The sequence below is a fragment of the Cebidichthys violaceus genome, unplaced genomic scaffold (assembly GCF_023349555.1).
Source record: "Cebidichthys violaceus isolate CVI_PGR_0920_01 unplaced genomic scaffold, fCebVio1.0.p SCAF_19, whole genome shotgun sequence".
In the NCBI taxonomy this organism is placed as follows: Eukaryota; Metazoa; Chordata; class Actinopteri; order Perciformes; family Stichaeidae; genus Cebidichthys; species Cebidichthys violaceus.
The window spans coordinates 3,106,868-3,129,012 of record NW_027176361.1 but is presented as its reverse complement, the minus strand read 5'-3'; positions in this window follow the sequence as shown (position 1 = coordinate 3,129,012).

Below are 22,145 nucleotides of genomic sequence, written 5' to 3'. Positions count from 1 at the left end.
AGAGAGAAGTAGAGTCATTTTAGACTAGACTTCTATACAACCAGAGGAGTCGCCCCCTGGTGGACACTAGAGAGAATGCAGCTTTAAGACACTTTTCAGACCCGGAGGTTACGCCTGGTAGAGCAGATAACAGAGTGAATACTAGGAGCTGGTAGGAGTTGTGACAAACTGACTCTTGGTCTCGTAGCTTCATGAACGACTCCGTCAATCAACTAAAAGATCAACAGCACATTTACATAAATGTCCTTTAAGAGTAATATATGTTGTCAGCAGCCATTTTGAAAGACGGTTCCAGGCTCTTGTGGTTCTTAACTTTTAAGTCTTTCCTGGAAAAGTGAAAGTGACAGAAGGAATGAAATACCCTCAGCGTTCTCCACGGGGTTCCTGAAACAACCCACTACGGTCTCGGCAGCTTCAATTTTGCGAAATAAAAGAAAAGTATCGTGTTTCCCCTCCGAAGTTTTGATCCCAGCTCCTTTCAACGGTGCAGCGACTGACTTCTTCACGGTCTGATTCACCTTCCGAATCTTAGGGGGGGAGGTAAGGACTGACAGAGGGGAGAGGAAAGGGGAGAGCGAGAATGACAGAGAGGTGCTCAGGGAAACGAGAGCGAAGACATTAGCAGAAGTCAACAGACGAGAGGGCGGAAGAGAAGGAGATTAGGGAGGGAAGACACAAGGAGATAGAAGAGGAGACGCAGGAAGAAGGAGTTCATCATTTCAGCTGGCAGGCATACTAATCTCTGTTCTCTTTGTCAGACAGTCTATCTGTTCCCTCCTCCATCCTCCCCTTTTCTCCTTTCCTCATCCATTTCAACATCTCTCCTCCACTTTCTGTCTTCCTCCATCTCCCATCTTGCTCACTTTTTAACCTACGTCCTCCCTTTTTATTCTCACTGTCCTTTACGGTTCCTCCGCCCCATTCCGTCCTGCCTCTGTCTCGCCTTTGAGTCATTCAGAATAATTGCTCTGCGGCAGCTCCCTCTCCTTCGCGAGGTGCTTATCAAGCTCCGGCTGCTATCTCCCCCGCCACCCCCCCCTTCAGTGTGCGGTGTTTGCAACCGCACACGGAGACCCCGGCTCCGCACGCCCACGGACACCCTCCGTGAAGCTAAATGCGGTGTATACTCCTCGCACAGTGTGGACAATCACACGTCGGGAGCCACTTACGGTGCACCAATCAATGGCCCAGCAGGTGTGTGTGTGTGTGTGTGTGTGGGTCGTACTCGTCCTCCTATCCCATTGATCCGACCAACCCGTCTATCGATCACCATCCCCCCCCCAAAAAAAGGATGAATGAGTCGCCAGTGATTCATTTTGATCTTTCTCTCTTCGTCCTTTCCTCTTGCCTTTTCCCTTTTCAGCCGTCTCTCCCCCCACCATCCTCCTTCCCTCGCTCCCCTAAATCCATCGCATTATAGTTTTATGTATCAAAACATTTCTTCAAGCCATCTGCAAAGCCTGTTCGGGAGCCAGAAGGATTTCGACGGATAGATGAATCAATCTCGGAGCCAAACAAACTAACCAGCAAACTTGGAGAAACTTGAGAGCTGAACATGAATAGAAATGGAAATACGAGCCTTTTTTTTAAATCTATACCAGTTTTAGCTCCTGCAGATCGTCTATACTTTACTTTTTCTTCTGACCTTTCGTGAATTCCGGCTAGTCCGTTTTTGATCAAATGCATTTGCCGCAGTTCCACATGGCTTCATGGCTTCGATTGATTTCTGTATGAAAATCAATTACCACATCAAAAAAATGTAGCCGACAAAAAAGTATGTTTATTGCAGATAGATTGCTACTAAAAATACAATGAAAATGTACAAAAATGAATGGAAACCGATGGATGCTTGGTGATCCATTGGTGAGTTGGGATGCAAGGTTCCAGAGACATGTCATAAATGGGCTAAACACTGAAAACAACTCGTATTAATGATCCCAGACAGTGAGCAGTGAAGCAGCAGGAGTGTTCAGGACACATACGAACAACTCTTTAACACCCAGTCTTCAAACTGAACTGATCATAATGTATCACGACTGTCACCAAACGAATCAGTAGCTTTTAGAATTGTTATGTATGTAATTTACAGGACGTTACATTCTGGTTCAACACTTTAAACAATCTAAATGTGTGACCTTTGTCGCATATAGAAGCAATAGAGCAATTGTTGGCTGTTGTGTTTTGCTATTAACTGGATTAACACGTAAAAAAGTACCGTTTGTACTTGTATAGGGCTAGTTGAATGTAAAAGCTTGAACCAAACTGAATGTGTATATTGAATGTGTTTTTGGTTAGATGCCTGAAATAAGGTCTGTGGTTAACACAAGCGTGAGAGATTTTTGTTTTTAACGATACACTTTTGAATTTTGAAACTTTTATGCGTCTTAAAAAAAGACGATTGCTAACAAGTGGTCCAATCCACGTTTCAGAAATCTAAAAAAGTGGGGTTCATTTGTGAGGATTTTGTTGCTGAACAAAACATTTTAATATCATGAACTTATCTTTGCCACAAAGCTTATTTTCTGCAATAATCCAAAAGTCAATGGAAAAATCCCATTGGAACCAGCGGGATGCTAAATTCTGGGCTTGGCCTACAAAAACACGTCATTCCTGCCGCGCTCTATTGTGAGCTAGTTTGGCTAGTTTGAAGCACGGATGGTAGCAAAACAGGGACATGGGTTCTGGTGTTAAACTTGTGTATTTAAGCTTGGACTTAGAGTTCACCATGGCTGTTTACTTAGCATACAGTAGTCCCTGCTTGGTTTAAAGGCCAGCGGCTACTTCTCTTACCTCGTCTTTCAGTTTTGTTGTTATTTGAATCATGTCTGTAATGCAACCGTTGATTTATTGTTGTTTATATTGCCTTTAAAATGCCAATAACGTTTTTTTTAGGCAGACTGAGCCAGGCTGGCTGTTTCCCCCTGCTTCCAGGCTTTATGCTAAGCTAAGCTAAGCTACCCAGCCGTTGGCTGTAGCTTCATAATTACCATACCGACATGGGATTGGTTTCAATCTTTACATCTAAGTCTCAGCAAGAGAGCAAGTAAGGGTAGTTCCCAAAAAATATCGACACTATTCTTTTAATACCTGACACTTGGTATGTATATCCTTGACTTTTTTATTCCTTCTTTTATCTTTTTTATTCAAGAAAAGCTTTTTTTTTTAATTGACCATTGTCTTTCCAAGAGTGTCCCGGCCAGACAGGCAAGTAGCACATTATACAGAAAGTTTCGGACATCGAACGGTAACGGGCATTAAAAGTCCAGATCACAGCACGAGTCAACCTAAAATAAGACCGAGGTCATCACATCCTGAATCACACAGGGGCAATTAGCTCAGCCTGAGCATCCTCAACCTGATGCACTTTCATCCAACTGCTTCAATCCGTCTTTGAAAACACTTCAGCTCCCCGAGACCAAATTTAATCTGCAACAAATTCCGAACCGAAAGGATCAGCGTAGACCTGAATCACCGCGAAACCCCAAAACCATAACTCTGCCCTTTCACTGGTCCCTTGCTTTGTGTTTCTCTACCTCCATTCTTCTTATTGTCCCTCCTATTCTTTCTTTCTTCCTCTTTTTCCCTCTGAAAGTTTGAGCACCGGGTCAATAAATCTCTTTCAGTGCTCTTTCAAGGACGCCACCTAACTCATTAAAGGCAATAAAGAGCCTTTCATCGACTCACAAATGAATTGTTGGGCTAATTGTTTGTTTCATCCCCTCTCTTAATACAATAATGATTTTTGCCCTCATGCAGGCAACAGATTTTAATTACACTGGCAGCAGAAGAAGAATGAAATACCCACCTGGGCTGAGGAAGGCACTAACTCCCCCCTGCCCACACAGTGAAGCACGGATACACACTCCTGCTCACCGATACACACTTGTAACATGAAAGAACACAAACAAATACGCTCTACTCTCCGTCTCTCACGCACACACACTCAACAATAGATCAATTTAACGAGGAAGAAAATCTCTTTTTAGCGCAACAAAACCTCCGTCCTGGGAGGGTTCATCCTCAAGTCTTTGTGTTCGGGGCATTAACAGACACTTTGGCACGTTGTTTTCCGATGCCTGAATTGAACGAGCTCGATTGATAGCTGTTGCACAGATGGGGATAGAGAGGGATCCTGACTCAGCGAGCTTTTCACAGACAGTGAAGTGCAAGAATTGACCGAATGTAAAGGGTGTCCAATGTGAAACCAAAAGTCAATGTTGACTAATTGTCACGTATCTTCCGTACTTAAGAAACGGCCACTAACGTAGTTATATTAACTCAAACGTTGTCTTATTTGTTGCGTACCTTCAGTAATTAAGTAACATCTACTAAAAGTTATTTCAACCCAAACGTTGACTAATTTGTCGCTTAACTTCCGTACTCAAGTAACGTCACTAACGTAGTTATATTAACTCAAACGTTGACTTATTTCTTTCATCATTTCTGTACTTAAGTAACGTCCGCACCAGTAGTTAGTTTAACACAAACCACTGTCTAACTAGGTGGGGTTTTCTGCCTAAACTTAACCAAATATTTCCAACCAAACCATCTTTTCCTATGTTTTCCTCAACATAACTGAGTAGGTCTGAGGATGTAGGATGTTCCTAGCAGTGGAGATATGCAGCAGGTGCTACAAAGAGTGTGAGCAGGTAAAAGAGAGCGCAAATGTTCTAAAATCTCTTATTTCAGCCGCGTACAGGTCCGGTAGTGGGTTTGAGCACCCGGCGCCTGACGCTGGTAGAGTGCTCGAAGGAGAGGAACAAGCTTTGCCTTTTATAAAACCTGCAGAACTCAGCTCAGGGCGTGAGTCTATTGCACCATTGCACGCCATTACCAAAAGCCCCTCTACAACTTTTAGAACAATAAGGCCATTTGCGTAAATCACCGATTGGCAATCGGCAATAAAAATCTGACTTCCAGATGCCAAATCCGAACGAGTCACGGACCCCAGCAGTCCGCCTCATCTCTTGTAATTTACCGCCAACGATTATCTGAAAGAGACGCAGAGCCAATCGGAAAACAGCGGACGCGGTCCTCTTCAGAATATGAACGAGAACCACAGACAATTACTTTCATTCGTCGGCGTTGCCAAGACGATGTGCGAAATCTCACTGGTGTGTGCGGCGTCATACGAGGGATATCAAATCCACAATGAATGAGCCGTTGGAGCACAGCGGAGCCTATGTTCCTCCATTCTGCTGGAGGTTGATTATAGTGTTTGTGATGGAAGCCGGAGTCAGCGTTGGAGAAAATTACAGACTGTGTGGAGAAAAACACAGTCATTTGTGATTATTTAAGCTTGTGTAAATGTAACTGCATTATTTAGGTACCGTGCATTTTGATTAAACAGAAATACACAATAAAATTGGATAAGCACCACATTTAAGGCATTTGCTAAAAATCGGAAAAACACAAATTAGACTTCTAAGAGATGTGAGGAGCATCTTTATAATTATAGTTAGATTTTTATATTTAGTAGCTTTTCAAGACTGCAAGATAATTCCTAGTTCTCGGGGAATAAACGAGCCAAAGATCTTCATCCCCTCCCTTCTTCTACAGGGCGTTTTAGCACCTTTTAGCACTTTGTTTTGGTTTTACCGTCAGACGGCAGCTGGTTTTCAGCTCGGCACTAAACAGCAGACTGATAAAGTTAGCAACTGGCTGGTGGAGACATCGGAGCGTCTAGCAACTGAAGAGTCAGGTGTATTTCGTTGGTTGGTGGAGACCAAAACAGAGCCAAAAAGGAGAGTGAATAGCCAGAAACACAAGTACCATATGAATGATAATGTTGCTCTGTGGCTGCTGGAAGTGTAATATATCAAAGTTAATGTTAAACTTATTGTGGACAGAACAACATCCTCAACTACTCTATATTCACAATAACAATATATTTATTTAACATCTCTCTACCAGACTTTAAAAGAAAACCTTTGAACGTCTCTGTGGAAGATGTCCATTATTACAGAACATATTCTTCACCCAAATCAATCAGCATTAATGATCGCAGTCACAGCAATGCTTAGATCAGACATTAAAGATATAGACAATGTAAAATGTGACAATGGAGAATATATAATGTTACTGATTTGGGTTTATAAAAACTATGACACTGGTTTTGTAACGTACAATACTAAATTAAAAAAGTGAAACACTTCTAAAATGTTAAAAGCAGTAAGAGAGTCTGCTTGAAAGGTGCGGAACATAACCACATTCTGTCCCCAACATGAATTATTAAAGCTTCATTTTATTTTTTAAATGGTACTGTACATTACATAATGCTGAATGATGATTTATTTTTGCTCGACTTCTGAATTATTGAACGGAAGAAAGTGCATTTCTTAAAATCAAACTTCTTTCTTAAAACACACAACTGCAGAGTCAACGTCTGGAACCTAATTGGATCTCTGAAGATCTCCGCTTTAATGTCAGCGATTATTCCATGAAAGCAAACGCGTCTTTTTATTATTTAAAGTCTGCTGTGAAAAACAATCCGTGGCGGGACAGGAGTCACGGGATCAGATCGGCACAAAGACAAATCCGAGTTTATTTGTCTTAATTGAGATAAACACGTCTATACATACATAGAGGTGTGTGTGTGTGTGTGTGTGTGTGTGTGTGTGTGTGTGTGTGTGTGTCTAAGCCCGAAGCCAAGCCACAGGCAGAGGCAGATTGAGGGAGCAAACAAGGGTTAGAGACAGATGTGTTGGGGGGGGGGGGGGGGGGGCGTCCTCATAAATAATGGACAACACACCGTGGACGAAGACGCCGGCCTTATTATGAGAGTGAACGACGAAGAGACACACAAATATAAACGTGTCACGTCACATTTAAAAAGGTGTTTAAAGCATTCCGACATATGGAATATATGAAGCTACGGTCACTTTACTCATCTGTTACCATGGGAACGCTGAAGCAGGCTGTTCTCATTCACTGTTTGTACTTAAACCCTTAAAAAAACAAACAAAAAAAATAGGAATGTACTGTAATTTGGATACAACCCACGTAATCGTGGGCAGATGCAACAAACGCAGGACTTTCACCAAGGAAGCCATTGTCCATGTCAACTGTTTCGTTTGTCCAAAAGTTTTCAAATTTGTACTTTTTTGTTGTTGTATACGGCCGTAGTACACAAAGTACCACATCTATGTATCAGTAACCGCAACCTCCGTTCTTGTGGGCAAAATTATATTCCGTCATTTCAAGAACCAGGACCATGTTTTAGGGAGGAGATGCTCGTCTCGGGGCTACAGCCACAGAAACCCCCGTTTATTTCACAAGCGTGCACGATTTTTAAAAATAGGATTAAGGGACACAAGAGGAGCCGGGATTCAAACAGCCGACTTTTTGGATTAAAAGGACGACTCGCTCCACCCACAGCTTTACTTTACTTACTTTTTGGAGAAATATCTGACTACAAACACACATGAAACACATTGTAAAGATTGAACCAGTGACAGAACGGATGTATTTGGGGGATCATGTGTGTATTTTTAGGAGTTTTCAGCGGGATGATAATCAAGAGGCAGACGTCAGCGTGAGCAGAAATAACTAGCAGGTGTTACAGGAGTGATGTGAAGCCCTTTGAACATCAAATCAGCGGGGCTCACTGGTAGACATCTAGTTTTATATGACAATTATAACATATGACATTTTGACAAGTTCAAGTGTTAATTCAAGATATCTGTGAACCAATTTCAACGCGTTAAAATATGTATTTTATTCATTTCGACATGTTAAATCTCATTCACAGATATCTTTAATTTAATTATTAATATCATTGATTCCTTTTTTCACTCTTTTTTGTATTATATGACCTCACTCTTCAGTATTACTCCCTTATTACTCTATTCATATATGTGTCTATGTTTACTCTATTGTCTTATTCTTCTGTTGTAATCTGATTAGATTGAATGAATAAAGTTCTACCTTATCTTAAATACATTGAATGCACGGCCAACCATAAATATTTAAAATGGGATTTGGTTTCATCTTTATTATTACATACAGAATTACAAGTTTATATTGCTACTTATTGAATCTTTGTTTTAAAGGTACAAAAACTATCGTCGTTCTATTTTCACTTTTCTTTCCCTGAAACTGTCAATCTTCTTCCTGTTTCTCTTGCCTTTGCCTGTATGTTTCTGTCTCTCTTTCTTTCTGATACGCTTGCGCGCACACGCACACGCACACGCGCACACACACACACACACACACACACACACACACACACACACACACACACACACACACTCTCAGAGCAGACTGCTGTGTTGGGTTGGTTGGCTTGCTGAAAGCCTGTGGGGAGGCTTGTCAGCTCTCATTGGCTTTTGGAGCACACCCCTTTCCTTCTTGTCGTCCCAGTGTGCTACAGCGCGCCTGTCACTGCCCACACACTCCATTCACTCTGCCTGTGTGTGTGTGTGTGTGTGTGTGTGTGTGTGTGCTGGGTATATTCAGCTTTCTATCTGTGAATTGTTTCCTGATGTCTGTCACAGAAGAAGCAAGTGTGTGTACAGAAAAGGTTGTGTGTGTGTGTGTGTGTGTGTGTGTGTGTGTGTGTGTGTGTTCTAAGTGATGCCTGTCAGTGCAGTAAGGTGCGTACAAACGATACACGAGTGTGTTTGTGTGTATCGGTGAGCGTTTGTGCGGCTTATCCGCGGCTCTAAGAACCGGTGGACATCCTCCTCCTGCCCTCGAAGCAAAATTGGCAAAGACGTGCCTTCCAACCACACACACACACACACACACACACACACACACACACACACACACAGACAGACAGACAGACAGACAGACAGACAGACAGACAGCTCGGTGTAGCTGAGACACGTCGGGTATTGCACCAGACGAAAAAAAACGAGGATGTGGAAACAGAAACGATTCGAGACTCAACAATAAATGTAAAGAAATCTCCTCAAGGGTTTCTCCTTCAGACTATAAAACTAATAGTTCTGGTTCTTGATGATGACGGGCTGAGCCCCCAAATCTACGAACACACAGCGTGGATGAGCGGTGACGGGATGGAGGAGGAAGATAAACACAAAGAAAGCCTCGTCTATTTTACACAAAACACTTTGCATCTGATTGGCTACAAAAGCGAGGGAGCAGCAGAACGTTAAACTCAAACTCAACACCTTAAAAAGCCGTGATAGAGACCTGTCAATCACTGTGTAGCCCCGCCCCCTAAATCATCCTCTGCTTTATGGTCTGTTTGACTCTAAATGGATCATAATGTACTAAATGAACATCATGCTGTATTGAAGAAGACTGTAAACTAGAGATTGAGACCATAAACTCATGTTTACAATGTTTACTGAGGGAATAAATCAAGAGAGAAGTAGAGTCATTTTCTCATTGACTTCTATACAACCACTTATTTTTGCAACTGGATTTACGGCCTGGACTCGGCTACATAAAGATGTTTGTGCACACCACCCTCGCAGCTGTTAACATGCTACATGTCCAGGCAGCTCGTGGCGTCATCGGTCATTTCAACACCATCTCTATTTCTGAGCGTCTGAAATGTAAATAGAAATGTTTCCACACGGCTCCACGGTCAAACCGTTACGCTTACGTAACCCCGGTACAAACTCGAGTCATCAACCCAAAGCATTTCGGTATCTCTCCATTTTGATTCCTTCTCTCTGCATGAAGATATTTTAGAAGCTTTCTCATTACTTGGCAATTCAGCTCATTCCCGCATTTTGAGCATTTCCAGTCGCTCCAGTAAATCACAGGCCGCCGTCGTCCTGCTTACGATCCCCAAAATGAATGAAAATATGCAAATCGAGACAGTAAAACTGGCTGAAGCTGCACTGCTCTGAGACTCTTGACATCAATGAACAATTACCATGACAACATCGACGCTATATATCAAGTCACGTCTGTCAGAGTGAGGTGTGAGGCGGCGTTTTGAAGGCGTCCTCTCCTCCCTTCGTCAAATCCACTTCTCTCTCTCCGCGGAGGTCACGTGACTTCTGCATCCCTCAAGTCAGATGGGATCAGACTAACGAAGGGCAGCAAAGGGATGAGGGGGGGAAGCAGAGGAGGCTTAAAGTGTTCTAACAGCGGGATTTATCCGGGAAAGACTATGATCCCCTCGCTTCAGCCGTAAACCTGGGATGTACGACACGTAATCGCTCTGCAAAATCGTTTGAGTTTTCACTCGGGGCGATGTGGGGAGAAAATACAGGAAGGAAATAAACACGTCCGTCACAAGCAGAGCAAATGAAACAATAGAGGAGAATCCCGTCGTGAATATCAACAAGACTCGTGTGTGAGAGGAGAGGAAGGTGAGAATGTGTTCACACACACACACACACACACACACACACACACACACACACACACTCATCTCGGAGGTTCATTCATCATTTTTTTTTCCACATTTAATCACAGAAACTCATCTCTTGTTTACCGGCAGCAACAGCGACGGTGCGGTCGTCTCACGGCGTATGTGTGAGGTCGCCGGTTCAAATCTGGAACAAGAAGAGCGAGAAGAGGCCTTTTTCTGCGTCTAACTCGCCATTAGGTGGCGCCGTGTGAGGCCAATATATCGCCGTCTGTTGGACCCGTCCAACGCCACTCGATGGGTTTTATCGTCTTTATACAAGATTGTTTCGTGGGATATCTACAAATTACGTCACATTCCTTTTTTTCGTAGGTACCGTGTGTGTGTGTGTGTGTGTGTGTGTGTGTGTGTGCGCAGACACCTCCAGTGTCGGAGAGCTACATGTGGAGATGACGTGTCGTCAAACACACACACACACACACACACACATACACGTCAACGTCTTTCAGCCCCTGAAAGTCATGTTTTCTTCTCTACATGCCAAACACCCGTCATCATCATCCGCCCACACACACACACACACACACACACACACACACACACACACACACACACACACACACACACACACACACACACACACACACACACACACACACACACTCTCTCTCTCTTTCAGACTACAGCTGTGAAAGATAGACATGTGTTTCCATCTGTCAAAGCCAATTTCATGCAAATGTTATGACATGTAAAAATAATAAAGGGATTATTTTGGACCAGGTGGGTTGACGTGTTCATAAATACGCTTCCTGAATGGCTGGGAAAAAAAGTTACTTTGCAAACTTTGTATCTGTGTTTTTCAGACGTCTAGGTTATTGTAGAAACGCTGTAGAAACATCAGCTACATAACCAAGACGTCCGAAAAGACAAAATGCAAATAACATTTTCTACACGTCTTTTTGCTCATTGGCAACGACTAAACCAGCCGTTTTGATGAAGAGTAATCTAAGCTGCTCCATGATCTGCAGCCATTTCAGGAAGCAGCAGGAAATCATCAAGCTGAAACATGAAGAGTACCTGGAACTACTTTACCCGCCGCTAAAGAGACGGCAAGAGACCGCGTTACTAAAACAAAAGCCTCCTCACGATGAGTTCTCTTTATAGATAAACAGCCTTTAAACTTCAAACTAATTCCATAGTTACTAGAGAGTCAGAGAGCTTCAATCCTCTCTTTTTCAGTCATTTCACATTTCATTTCCAGCTTTTTTTTTTTCCAAAACCTCGTGCAGATACGGGACATGGTCTCCACGTCTGTCCAACCTTGGAGACACGTTTGTCCCGAGCTGGTGGGAGAGTAGACATTCTCGAGCGTTCATGCGTGTACGTGAACAATCCCCGGCGAGGCCGTTTCCTCCACATCCGTCATCCATCATCCACTCCGCACCTCCTCTCGGCTATTATTACAGCTAGGAGTCGATACTCTCTCCCTTCACCCCGCCTCAAAATACCCCCCCCCCGTGTCTCCCTCGTGGTGTCATGATTAGCGGCGCCATACGGCTGTAAATGTGACTCGTGCTTCCAACGCGCGAACGCACGCGATGCAGATGGATGACTCACCGTATGTTAGCTGACACGGCCATTTTTGGTGTCTGTGTGTGTAACTCAGCCTCTCTCTCTGTGTGTGTGTGTGTGTGTGTGTGTGTGTGGGGGGGGGGGGGGAGGCAGTCTATCAGATGCCCTAAACGATTGTCCTGTTCCCTGTCAGTCGTTTGCTAAAGTGAAAGTGTCGGCTCAAGAGCACACCCTTGCCATTTAACGGCCTTCTGGTGACACCTCGCCTCCAGAAATATCACGCTCAAGGACAGTTTGTCCGTGTGTGTGTGTGTGTGTGTGTGTGTGTGTGTGTGTGTGTGTGTGTGTGTGTGTATGTGTGTGTGTGCGCACTGTAAATTAAAAGTTACGATTTTGCAGAGAAAACTACTCGAGCTGAGATATATTGTTCGCTGTCAACGCACGTAAATAACGGTAAATAACTGTAAAATCTCCACTAAATGAAAGCGCTGACGTCTCTGAGTGTGTTAAGTGAAGAGTCACACATATATCTTTACTCTCCTACATTTAGCATTTTTAGGCTAAATGTCAATATTTCCATATCGCCCGTCATCACATGGAGCTTTGCCTGCAAAACTTTCGCCTCCCCGCGGGCCGAGCAAAGCTCCGGGGCTCCACAAACCACCTGGCGTCCGACACACTAATGTGCACTAATGCTGATGTGTTTTTTTTTTATTTTTTTTAAATGAATTATGACTCAGCTTGTGTGGAAGATGTGGGATTTGGTTTGCGAGCTATAACAGTGAGAGAGAAATGTGTTGTTGTCCCCCCCCCCCCGTCCCCCCCGTCCCTCAAGCAATATTCCTGCTGTTCATGTTCATTAGCGTTGTAATGAGGATTGTGCATCAGTGCTTCATCCATCACCACACACCTTGCAAGTAGTTGTGGAAAGTAACTAAGTACATTTCCTTCAAGTAATGCACTTAAGTACAGTTTTAGGGTACTGGTACCTTACTTTATATGAATATCCGTTTTACCGCACTTTATTTATTTTAACTAGACGGCAACTTCTGGTTCTGAAGAGTGAAGCCAAAGCGTCATGTTTAAAGCTGCATTCTCTCTACTGTCCACCAGGGGGCGACTCCTCTGGTTGTATAGAAGTCTATGAGAAACTGATTCTACTTCTCTCTTGATTTATTACCTCAGTAGCAGAAGTCATTTATGAACACAAAGTTGACATACCATCACCGTATGAGTTGATGTGGTAAACTTGTAAGCTATGTCTTAACATTTCCTGACCCCTCAGAGCCTGTCGTTTTGAAGCCTCAAGCTCTGCATTTTCGCAGTTGCCATCTTGTTTTTGGACTCACGCCATCTTGTCTTTTGACTCACGCCATCTTGTTTTTGGACTCACGCCATCTTTTTTGACTCACGCCATCTTGTCTTTTGACTCACGCCATCTTGTTTTTGGACTCATGCCATCTTGTTTTTGGACTCACGCCATCTTGTCTTTTGACTCACGCCATCTTGTTTTTTGGACTCACGCCATCTTGTCTTTTGACTCACGCCATCTTGTTTTTTGGACTCACGCCATCTTGTCTTCTGACTCACGCCATCTTGTCTTTTTGACTCACGCCATCTTGTCTTTTTGACTCACGCCATCTTGTTTTTGGACTCACGCCATCTTGTCTTTTTGCAACCAGAAGTGCAGCTTAGTACAACCGAGTAAGACATTTTTTAAGCGACCAAAAAGGTTCCAATTAACTTTTATGAACTAAAAAACATACTGTGAAAGGGATAAAGTTCCAAGACAAATATACGTAAAAGTCTCCAGACCGGACAACGTCATGGTAGTGACCTGTCAATCACAGGGCAGCCACGCCCTGAGGGGGTGGGATTAGCGTACACGTGTGTGTTGACATCCTGAATATTCAACGCATTTGTGTTCACGTTTGTCAACACTCTCGGCGTTGTCGGCACACGTCACCATCAAATCTTTGTCACTCCGTCTTGTCACGACGCCCTCCTTCAAATGGCCTTCTCGTCTCCCCGATACGTCTCATCATATCTCTGAGCCCTCCGCTGGTTTCACAGCGCCGCTCTTTACAGCCTTCTCCTCCTCCTCCTGCTGTTATTTTTCCAATGACGCTGCCGTCAAACGGGATGACTCAGGATTCAACTTACCCTCCCGTTTGTCACTTTGTTCTACGGAACTCATTTGTCTCAACGCGACGTCGGAGACAGGGATCCTTTTATACCAACTGTCAAAGCATGAAGAGCTGGTTGCCCACATTTTTGTTTGTGTGCAAAAGACACGTTTTGACACGTTAAAAGTATATTTGGCGATTGTAATTACATGCGAGAGCGACGCAACGTTGTCATTTGGCATGTGACAGTTGCTAGAAGGCTATCATCCCTTTTTGTTAGCGTAAGTTCAAAGTGAGACGCGCTCTTTCTTTATAATGAGTGTTTGTGTTTGCACTAAAAAACCCTTAATTGCACCATGTCACTGTCTTTAAATTTTATTTTATTTGTTTGAAAAGCTCAAAATGAAACGCCTCCTGCCTTTATTTTAAGGGTAATATAAGTAAACATCGGTGGACAGCTGAGTACTTTAAGTGATAAGGACATAATTGGTCGTCAACTGTTGAATTCTTTTGTTTGTGAAGTTGTGAAGATCACGTTAGGGAGTTGATCAAAATGGTATTTAACGGCGGGTTTCAAGCTGGATGCAGAAGGGGTCGCAATTTTTGGACAATAAAAAAGGACTCAAAGCGGAGCTCCACGGACAGCTCGCAATCTTCAGCGAAAGTTTAGGCTTTGAGTCATTTTCTCATAGACTTCTATACAATCAGAGAAGTACCCGTATTCATGCTTTCCTTCACGAGCATGCCGCTATCATTATTTCTGTGCTGCTTTTTCCTCCTGTTCTGAGAAAACTACTCGCCTAATTAGGCGTTTGGCAAAGAGAGTCGCCTCCCGGTCAGACATCAGTCACACGTCCGGAGTCCGCCGCTGATCATGAATCTTAATCGGCTTTTGTGGGAGTCACACAGCCCCCTCAGGGCGGCTGGAATACCTGCACTGTTGGTGGCGTACAGGTTGTTGGGCGGCGAGATGAGGCCGGGGTGACCGTCGCATCTGTCACTCGCTCTCTCTCTCTCTCCCTCCCTCACCCACACACTACCTCTCCAACACCATTTCTTGTCTCTGGAGTGTCACCTTATCAGATTGTGTGATGCACTGAGGGCTTCATTAGAATCGAATGCGCTCTCTCTCTCTCTCTCTCTCTCTCTCTCTCTCTCTCTCTCTCTCTCTCTCTCTCTCTCTCTCTCTCTCTCTCTCTCTCTCTCTCTCCTGCTTCCCTGTGTCACTCTGTCACAAGTCCTCTCCTTGTCTGCCTTTTCTCAGCTGCTGTCCTCTCTTTATTCCTCCCCCGAGTCTCCTCCATTGCCCTTCTTCACCCCCGTCTGCAGAATGTATAAATCATGTATGTAAAAGAGGCTTGACTTCAGAATATAAAATTACACAGATTTTTCGCACTAGCGTTTCCTTTAAACCCGCCAGTAATGGACGTTGCCGTCATGACATCAACTATTGGTTTGTGGACTGCACTCGCCATCTTGTTTTTTTGCAACCCCTTAACAGGAAGTGACCATATTTGGTCATATTTGACACTAAATGGAGCATAATGTACTAAATCAGGGGTGGCCAACCAGTCAGAGACCAAGAGCCACATTTTTTACTGTGTTACCGCAAAGAGCCACATCATACACATGGGCACACATGAACATCACCCCATCCCTTCCTCACACACACACACACATACCTTTGCTCAGCCAGATTGATTGTAAATGTCACACACCAACATGATAATGACAGAAATTGACTCCTACAGTACTAAGACCACAGGCCAGTCATTTTCAACAATGAACATTGTGTGCACTGTCTCACACAGACAAACTCTCAGTTCAACCAAGTCCACAAACTAAAATATAATAATTTACAATAGCGTTTTTCTTTTACTATGCATGTTACTTAGTGGGACTTCTGGCATTCCTTGCCTTGAACAATCCTCTTCAAATCTGGCTTGTATTCCGTTGTTGCCACTCGAAGCAATTCTTTCACATCGGTGTCAGTCAGAACAGATCGATGCTTTGATTTCACGTGTTTCAGGGTAGAAAACACAGACTCGCAGACGTATGTTGACCCAAACATTGACAGTATCTTAAGCGCAGCCCGTTTGACATTGGGGTATTTTTCCATTGGCACACTTTTCCAGAACTCAATGGTATCTTCCCTTAAAGCAGGTTTCAGTTGGTCCTCCTCACGAAGATCGATCATCTCCAACTCAGCCGCAGCCTCATCTGTGACTAGCGGGGCTTTCAAACAGTCCGTCTCAGCATTAAATGGGTCGACGAGGAATGTAATCTGTGGCCTTTTCAGTTGTAGATCACGGAACCGGGCCACAAAGCTTTCGTGCAGGTTTTCAACCAGTGTTGCATATCTGACTCTTTGCTTATTCAGGGCGGCGCTGGTGACTTGCCCGCTGGCTTCTAGCAGAGTGGGAAAATGTGTTAAATCTCCCTTTTGAATATGCGCCTTGAACAGCTTCAGTTTGTTGACAAATGCAAACACACTTTGCACCAGGTCAGGCAGCATTTTTAACTTACCCTGCAAGGTCAGGTTCAGTCTGTCCAAGTGACTCAGCATGTCGACCAAAAAGGCCAGATCCATAATCCACTCGAGGTCCGAGAGCTCGGGATAGTCCTTGTCCTTCTCTTCCATGAACAGTTTCACGGCATCCAAAAGCTGAAAGAAGCGAGAGAGTACCTGGCCTTTTGACAGCCACCTCACAGTGCAGTGCAGCGGCAGGTCACCTGGAAGCCCTTGGTCCAGCTCAGCGATGAGATTTTTGAATTGCCGGTGGTTAAGCGCATGTGTGCGGATGTAGTTGACGATTTCCATCACAGGCTTCATGACGTTGTTTAAATTCAATGATTTAGACACGAGTTGCGCCCTGTGGATGATGCAGTGGAAATTCCAAAACTCGGGAAATGTTTGGTCAGCTTTGCACAGCCCCACAAGCCCGTTCACAGATCCGATCATGGCTGGCGCTCCATCCGTAGCTATTGCAGTTAGTTTTGGTATGGGCAGATTTGCTTTCGCAAATGCAGCCATCATTGTTTCTTTCACATCTATGCCACGGGTCCTGTCTTTTAATGGCACAATATCAAGGAGTTCTTCTTTGATCAAACAATCGTTTGACACAGACCGTGCAAATATTGCCAACTGAGGCTTGTCTTGTATGTCACAACTCTCATCCAATGCGACACTAAAATACTCACATGCTTGAAGGTCAGAGTGCAACTGTGATTCAATAGCCTTGTTAATGTCCGATATTCTGTGTTCAACAGTGTGGCGGGACAGTTGGACGTCTGATACCATTCGTTTTAGTTTGTCGTTTTCAGGAGACAACATTTCAACAACGTCACCGAGGCATTTTTTAACGAACTCCCCTTCATTGTATGGCTTTTTGGCCCGTGCAATGTTCCAAGCCAGTTGATACGATGCAAGCGTTACAGTCTCTGAGTGCTTCGTAAATTTTTGGAAAAATTGTATCTGCTTTTCTGCCTGACTTTTCAAAGTGACCAACTTGTGCTTGCGAAGTTCAGTCCCTTTTGGAAATTCCTGGTCGATGTTAGCATGGAGTGAGCTGAAGTGGCGCTGAAGATTTGAAGCTTTGAAATGCGCTAATGACGCCTGACATATAAGGCAGAATGGCTTTCCATTACGTTCAACAAAAAAATATAAACTCTCCCACTCTGTTAAAAACGTCCTGTGTTCATCTTCATATTTTCGCTTTTCTGTGCATTTTTTTCCTGACATTTTGAGAGCAAACTTGACACAGAGGTATTTTCATCCCACGCACATCCGCGTTTGACGAAAATACCGTATTGAACTCAAACGAAGCGAACACGCACATGCGCTTTTGACGAAAATACCGTATTGAACTCCAACGAAGCGAACACACACATGCGCGTTTGACGAAAATACCGTATTGAACTCAAACGAAGCGAACACGCACATCCGCGTTTGACGAAAATACCGTATTGAACTCCAACGAAGCGAACACGCACATTAAAAAAACACAAATACAAACTTCGATATAAACGTAAGAGCCGCATGAAACCGGGCAAAGAGCCGCATGCGGCTCGGGAGCCGCGGGTTGGCCAGGCCTGTACTAAATGAACATCATGCTGTATTGAAGAAGACTTGAAACTAGAGATTGAGACCATAAACTCATGTTTACAATGTTTACTGAGGGAATAAATCAAGAGAGAAGTAGAGTCATTTTAGACTCGACTTCTATACAACCAGAGGAGTCGCCCGGCACTTTCACTGGGGGCTTAGTATAAATATGCAACATGTTGACCTCAACTACTATATACGTCACTTTAATGTTAACAGGTTGATCTGCTGCACCCGTGTGGCAGCTTTAAGTTAAACGTGTTGAAGCTCAAACTTGTCCAGACTATAACTTTAAATGAGAGGTTAGCGCCGTAGATGCTCCAATAGCATCCATTATATTAGAGCTGGAGAATATTTCTTCATTGAAAGAAGAGCAAAGAATGACTCTGAAGGCCCTTTTCCAATGACGGCTTCTCAGATGTTTCTGTGTGACAAGTTTGCATATTTTCATTATATTACAAACACGGGAAAAAGTAATGGCCATCAGAGGAAAGGGTTCATGCCGGTGTCAGAAATGAAAAGAACCGCATTTATGTTTCCAATCCAAGCTGAAATGACCTTTGTGTTAAAGCAAATACGTACCGTGGGTTGCCAGGCTAATAGACCAAATAACGTCACTCCGTCCCCTCCCGCTCTCCGCGACCAAAGTCATTTTACAATCGAGCGACACCAGACGTTAGTATGCACCAAGGGCTCCATTAAGCTCACACTGCAAGCTAAACCGAACGGCTTCCCTCTAATAGGCCACTGTACAGCCCAAAACAAGTTCTCTCCCACATAATGCACTCCCCAACACACGGCGATAAAAAGGAAATTGAATGACATTAAAGCTGCAATGTGTGAATTTGAGCGATGACAACAAAAAAAGTCCATTTGTCGTAATCGCACATTTTAGATTGGCCACTTGGGGAGCAGGTGTCAAAGCAGCTTGTTGGTCTGGTGTTTATTGGGAACACACATTTGGCTGAACCTCTTATAATGTAGATATTTTTTTTAAAAGGTACATTTCGTAATAATCTTTAACGCCGGCAATCATTTCTTCAGGGTTGATAAAACCTTTCTAATGTGGCATAATTTTCAGAACGAGCGGATTTAATTACTTGCCGGTTTATGACACTTTCGACGTACAACTGTTCGCCGGTCGTAAAGATGACCCGACTGCTACGTGCAGACGACAAAGCCGGTCACAACTTTAGAGCCTGCACTCTGTTGAGAATCGCTCACTGCTGTGGGTGTTCCAATAAAAAAACGTGATGCAGCAAAGCGTTCATAAAGCTACAAGGTTGACCTTCACTGCAAGCGCAACATCATCACATTGTGGGGAAAACAGATGTGGCCATGTGAGGCACCTCTTCACGTGTTATATAACATGGTATAAAGCTCTGTTATGTTCCCATTGGGATGCTGGGTAATATATTTCTGTGAGCCTTTGTGACGTCCGTGTTATATATCGTTATGGGCCTTAATTTACGAGCGTCAATCTTCCTCATCGCCTCTCGGAGGAGATTTCTGACAGCTACAGTATCTACAACTTAGCGGGAATAACAAAATAGTAGTAGCTTTTTAACTTTTTATGTTTAATTTCAATTTACAACAGTAACCACGTCTTTCAACCTGCATCCAGGGGAAAGAAAAATGCTTCTCTAGCGTGCAGTTTAGTTAATGAGAATGTATGAGACAGGGTAGTAGGATGTAGTCCAAATGTCTGTTGTGGGAAGGTCTATTACTCAACTATCTTCCACCTCTTCATCAAGTTTCCACGCCGTCTTTAACTGCGACCTCGTCAGCCAAAAACAACCCCTACATTTTTAACTTGCCATTCTTTGACCGTGTATCCGGTTACCCGGCCGTCCTGCCTTGGTCCGCCAGTTCCCTGAAGAATCTCAGCTGCCGTCGGTCTTCACTCAACAAAGCTTCTTCCGGTCTCCTGTGCGTCTATTCTACACTTACCTCCAATCCCTGCACTTCCTCTAAGTGACTCTCAAAGTGGTCTCTTTGGATCTGCCAGAATGGGACTTCCTTGGCCTCTCAGAAACTCCGTTGCTGTTTTGTAAGTGAGCTTTCAAACAGCCGGTCGCCAAAACACTCTCATAGCCGACAGGTGCCGCTAATTGACATTCAACCTAACAAAAACCCTCCGACTCTTGCTTCCCAAAATGAACCTTTTACTTTCTCTCTATAACCGTACCTTTACTACTTTCACTACGAACAATTTCAGCACCCCAAGGTTTATCTCGGTGCGTCCATCTACTCTGCAGTAGTTATCTGGATATAGATACGGTTTTGCTTTGGAATTCAGCTGAAAATTCAGCACTCTGCAGAGCTCTTAAGTGCCAAATAGCTTTCCCATTTCGGCATAATAGGAGAGAAGCTCTTATCGTCTTTGCACAGAATAGTTACCTGTTTGTCTCTTTATCCCTGCGCTATCTGTATCTGTGGGCTGGTTGGCAGATGGAAGAGATGCGTCTGTCCCCGTGTGGGCTTTATCTTTATTTGAACCGCACTCTGAAGTTTCCACGTTCAGCCACACACAAAGTGGCCTTGAAATACAATACCACAGGATATCGGTTTATCTTTGCCAAGTGCTAAATATAGCATTAAAATGGAATTTGACAATGTTTGGCGTTTATAGCATTTGCTTATGAATCAGGAACGTGTATAGGCTGCAATGAAACTAGAAGTCTCTTCTTTCTATGAACATTCAGAGTTTATCTGCAGTATAGTGAAACACTGTGAGAGATCAGAACACCATGACTTACATTTCAAGTACAAGTTATCGAACGGACACGCAAATGCTTAAGAATGCCGCCATGTGGGTCCCTTATGTCGTCTTTTCAGGGGCTAAGAAAAGCATCCATGTTTATATATATATATATATATATATATATATATATATATATAGCTTGTCAGACATTTTCCCAAGTTTAAATTGCTTTTTTAGAAAGCCAAGAGTCACACCGTTTTCTAACTTCTTACGGTTACAAATGAAATGTGAGAATGACCTTAATTGAGTTGTCAGGTTTTATTCTCGGGGAGCAGAGTCATTTATTTACCGTCACAGACAGTATGGGCTGATGAAGTTCAACACTTTTCAGCTGAAACTAGAAAAAGACCATTGCTGTGTCACAACAATATAGAATAACACATCTATCAGTTTAGTGTTTTGACGGTTTGTGGCAGCAAACAAGTTCTTTGCTTCGACTCATTATTTCACGATTAAGTTTTGACTCCCAGCTGGCGCAATCTCATGGGAAAATGGAGATTTACGGCACAAAGGAAGTGCGTCAAACAAAAGGAAGTGCGTCAAACATTTTGCAACCAAAACAGGAAGTGGATAGACCTTTTGTTTCCTTCAGTAGCTATCGCTAGTTACACTAGTAGCTTACCTAGTTCTCACAGTGAGTAGCTCCTCCATTTTTGGTTGTGCTATGCAGTGTGGAACAACACATTCCATCAACGTCACACTAAAAACATCTTTATTTACAGTTAATAATAGTCACTTTGTCAGTGGGAATGCACCAAATGCCTAGTGAAAGTAAAAAGTGAAAGTTCTACACATGCTAAATGTGATTAATCATCCAGGTTATTGTTAAAACTATGAAGTAATTCTTAATTTCGTACTGCTTTTTTCTTTTCTTTTCACAGTGACTGCAGCTCGTTTCTGTGCTGCTAGTTAAGCAAAGATTAATAATAGATCCTCTGGACTCCGGAGAAATAATCAAATATTATTAAAATTGAAAGAGAACAATTGTTTGATTTATCTCCTCTATTCATCTTGGTTTGTGAATATTATCATAATTTCTGGGGCTTTCAAAATGGAATAATTAATTTACCCACTCCAAAAAGATTTTTATTTTCTAAAATACCTTGTTGAAACCAGAAATTTTCATTCAAAAGTGAGATATATTCACAACTGACATCAGCTAATTACTCAAATGATTATCTATTATTAATAAAAAGGAGCTGAATCAAGTCTTAGTAACGGGGTAACACAAGCTGTTAGAGACTGCATGTTATATCTGAGATAAGATGGATACGAATATGTTTTTCT